The 4184-nt window shown below is 49.0% G+C and overlaps 1 long non-coding RNA gene across 1 annotated transcript; it reads left to right on the top strand.

Annotated features, from left to right (window-relative positions):
• Positions 1-312: 312 nt before the first annotated feature.
• LOC113957748 lies at positions 313-3846 on the top strand. Its single transcript, XR_003531286.1, has 3 exons — positions 313-400; positions 893-1019; positions 3497-3846. It is a non-coding gene; the product is annotated as an uncharacterized LOC113957748 (long non-coding RNA).
• The last annotated feature ends 338 nt before the right edge of the window (positions 3847-4184 follow it).

Here is a 4184-nt window from a genome sequence, read left to right as displayed (position 1 = left end):
TCCAGCCATTCCCTGGCTGCTGTCCCTGGTCCCCCCAGAGCAGAGCTCAGTCCCTGCCCCTCCTCTGCCCCTGCCCAGGCACTTGGAACTGCACTGAGGTCTCCCCTCAGTCTCCTCTGCTCCAGCTCAACACACCAAGTGCCCTCAGTGTCCTCACGCCTTCAAATCAAGGTCCTTCCCCATCTTCATTGACTTGATGATCTTGGAAGTCTTTTCCAACCTCAGGGATTCTGGGGTGAGGTCACAGCCACGTAACTGGTTCCAGCAGAGAACAAGGGCTGGAATTCTCTCTGTCATAATAAAGTTACAGTAGGACAAGCCCACTTAAAGCCATAACTACACAATTTGGGATATGGGATCAGTCGGATCATTTCACTGGACAGCACAAACTCTGCTGAAAGTAATTAACTCATTGAATCACTAGTTTTCAATTCTTTGCTCAGCTCTGCTTGTGGCCTTGAAAGAACAAGGTATAATCAGAACAGTTCCTAATTAATGAGACCTTTCCAGGCACTCCAGAGCAGCAGTTAAAGTTTAGGAGGTTCATTGCTTTCACACAGCTGGGAAATGAGGTTGTGCGAGTGCTTCCAGGAGTTAGTGGTCCTTGAAAAGACACCTTTGCTGTTACTGAAGCTTTGGAAAAGGCCTGGGAAGGATTTTGCAGCAGCAGCCTTGCAGTCAGAAGGGATAATTCTGTGTTCAAGTAATACAAGTGAGGTCAATCCAAGGAAAACTATTCAACAGGCTTTCCCAGGGCTGTTGGAATGGCACCTGAAGTCTGATGGTAAAGAAAAGCACCACAGCAACTTCAAGGAGTGCTCAGCATCTTTCTCCCCCTCCCAACCACTTAGGACTTGCAAATTTGGTAGCTTTGTGGTGGCTGCCTTGGCAGATGTGCCCTGAAACTACTTTGAGAGCTGCATTTGTGGGAAAGAAGGCAGGGAAAGGACCAACTCTGCCAAAGAACCTCAGGCTACTCCAGTGCACACCGGGTTTAGTCTGACCTCATGGTGATGGAGGTGATGACTTCAGTCCCACCAGACCAAAGTCCAGCCTTGGTCCAGAAAAGTATAATAAGAGTCATTGTGCTGGGGAAACAATAGAGAAACAGGTCTGAATCATGGGAAGCCTCTGGGAAGTGGGAGCTTCTGAGTTGTTCTCCTGTCTCTCTGCATCTTATCCAATGATCTTTGAATGTATTACATCCAACAGAGGACTTGGCTTCCCACAAGACCCATTTTAGTTGGTTACACGACTGTTCCCAGCTGCAGCTGTGCTGTCCAGGGCAGTCTGTAACTTCTTTACAAAGCAGAAGGGAAAAGAAAGGGACCAACTCCCCCACCCTGTCTGCCTTGTTCTACAGATGAATCCCTTCTGAGGCTTCCTGCTCTCAGTGCCCAAAATGCTGTGAGGAGCTGAGCTGCTGTTTGCACTCACAGCCAGGTACAGACACAGCCAAGAGACACCATCAGCCCTTACATGGGCAGGAATTGTCTCTCCATTGAGGTGTTTTGGTACAATTCCCTTTAAGAAAGATAAAGGGAACAGATGGCAAATCTTACCTTGGCATTTCCAGTACTTCCTTTCTATGGGAAAAGGGAAATAAATGGGAAATATGGTCAGTTATTGCCAGGATCCCCTAAAGAACTCTGGCACAGTTCTGGTGCTTTCCCACATCCTCCCTGTGTGAACTGGTGCCTCACAGGGGTCAGCATGGCTCTGGGCTTGCAAGCTGGTATCAGCTCCCCCATGGAGGACGTGGAGGTACCTGGAGGGATTGACAAGGCAGACTGAAAAATACTAAATGATCTGTAGTACTGGGAGAACCCACTGCTCAAGGTGGGATAGGGCAGAGCAAGGAAACTACCGGAGATGTTCCACAAGCTCCCAAAAACCCCTCACATGCTCATGCACGTGAGGTTATCACCACCCAGGATCTGCAACAAGGACACAGAGTCTGCAATAAGGACACAGAGTCATCTGTGTTGCTTGGGAAGCTCTCAGGACACTCTGACCAGAGCAATCCCACAGTTAAGCGTCAGAGGTCACATTGTGATGGGAAAGGGGTGTCCAGGCATGCATGATGGGGACAAGGGGCCTTGGTGCTGATGGAATTAGTGTTTGGCAGTCCTGGGCTGTGCTAATGTCAGCTGTCAATGGGACATCTGGTGAGAGCCCTGGCCAAGGAACAAGCTGGACAGGAGTTCCGTGGTGCAGGGCTCACGTTGCTCAGGTTTGGCCAGTTAAAGTTACAAGGACTTGGCTCTGAGTGTGTCCTGAAAACCCACAGCCTCCTGTCTCTGGGAAGGGCCTATAAATCATCTTTCCCGACACCGTACAGCCTGTTCAACTCCTCCTGCACCTCCTGGAGTGGGTGACACAGCTTCTGGCACAGCCCTGGCAGGCAGGACATGGTCCCTCCCTGCCCCAGGTCCCCACCTGCCCCTCCCTGCCCCAGGCTCAGCCTCAGCCAGAGGCAACAGAGTCTCCTACACCCGAGAGATCAAATCCCTCCCAAGGATGCTGAGCAGGTCCCCACTGTCTCCACACGCCCCCTTCACCTGCACAGCCAAGGATTTATAAAGTCTCTTTGGCTGACAGGCTGCTAGTGGCTGGTTGGATTAGTCAAAGCAAAGGGAACTGCTTTGTCTTTTTAAGGAAAAAGACGTTAATGAGCTTAATTGTTGCTCTGAAACAACAGAGTGATTATCCCATTTAGAGAGGGAAGGGAAGGTTTGGGATGATTTGGGAAGGGGGAAAGGAAGGAGAAAGGGAAAGGGAAAGGGAAAGGGAAAGGGAAAGGGAAAGGGAAAGGAAGGTGTGGATTCAGCACTTCTGCAGGAAGACTTCTGAGAGTTACCCAACCTCATAAAAACCTTGAGCTGGGTTTTATAATGAGGTTTTGAGGTTTTCTCTGATTTCTCCTTTCTTTTTTTTCCGTGCATGGTTTCTATGGAATGATAGCAGGATAGAGGAGTGCCCAGCCACACATCGCTTGCTGTGTCGTGTTATTCAATAACAATCAAGTGCTCACCCATTTAAAACCAAATCCCTCCAAATGAAACAGTCCTGCCTGACATGTTGGGTACAGCCCTGGGTGTGTGCACAGAAATCAAACAGATTCCCAACCTGAAAAATATCTTTTTTATATTACTGTGATGTTTAAGTCATTTGTCTTAGGCTATAAAAAGACAGTTGGAAGAAGCATAATGTGATGAGGAAAATATTTAAGCCTGTAAAGATCAAGTTTGGGGAGATGTCAGGAGTAGTTATTCTGTTTCCAAAAATCACAATTCAGTGCCACTGTCATTTGCACAGATCCAACAAGAAAGATTCTCATCTACACTGTGATAAAAGTCCAAATATCATTTCCTCTGGCTGCTCTTGCAAACCATGGAGCTGATCTGGCAAAGAGCAACACAGATGTTTTAGCAAGAAAAGGTGGTAATGAAATGAAATTGTTGCTAATATTAAAATTATCTGTTTTCATTTCCAGTTTCTACAACCCTCAGAAAAAATCAATCCCTGTTTCCCAGCTGAAGGGCAAACTTCCAGAAAGGAAGACAAACTCATTTCCAGGACCTGAAAGGGGGAGAAGGGATCAGTGCTTGTCCCTTCTCTTCCCCGCACATTCCAGGTCTCTCTGGTGTCAAAGAGAGAGCAGGAGCAGTATTTGAAGCATTGCTGGTGGTGCTACCAACTGGAAAAGGAGCAGCTTTTGATTCCCTGACCTGAAGAGGACTCTTGGAGGGATGGAGAGAGCAGCAACTTCCCTGCTGTGCTCAGCCCTGGTGGGCTGCACTCCACAGCACCAGCCAGGGGTAGCCAACCCCCAGGAAAAACACCTCCTTCATCAGCTCTGTGTTTGCTGCTGCCTCCACCCAGCTTTTCTCCATGGGGCTCCCTGCCCTTCCCACGCCGGGGGCAGGGAAGCAGGAGGAAGGTGGATTTTTAAGAGCTTTGCAGGAAGTTAAAGGGTTTCAGTTTCCCAGTGGTGATCAGTGGAATGTGTTGTCTGAGGTGAGGTTTGGGGGTTCTTTGTACTGGCTGGAACACAACGTGCTGGTTTGGAGCTCCCTGGAGGTGGTTCCTGGTGGACTGTGCTGGGTGTCCAACAAAGCTCCCCTGCCAGCACCACAGGGGGCTCTGGGTTTTGTCCCTTAACGAGGTGTGGAGATGCCTGG

Source organism: Corapipo altera, unplaced genomic scaffold (genome assembly GCF_003945725.1).
Source record: "Corapipo altera isolate COAL_440 unplaced genomic scaffold, ASM394572v1 151, whole genome shotgun sequence".
Classification (NCBI taxonomy): Eukaryota; Metazoa; Chordata; class Aves; order Passeriformes; family Pipridae; genus Corapipo; species Corapipo altera.
Note: the sequence above shows the minus strand (reverse complement) of the source record. Positions and strands in the feature narration are given on the sequence as shown.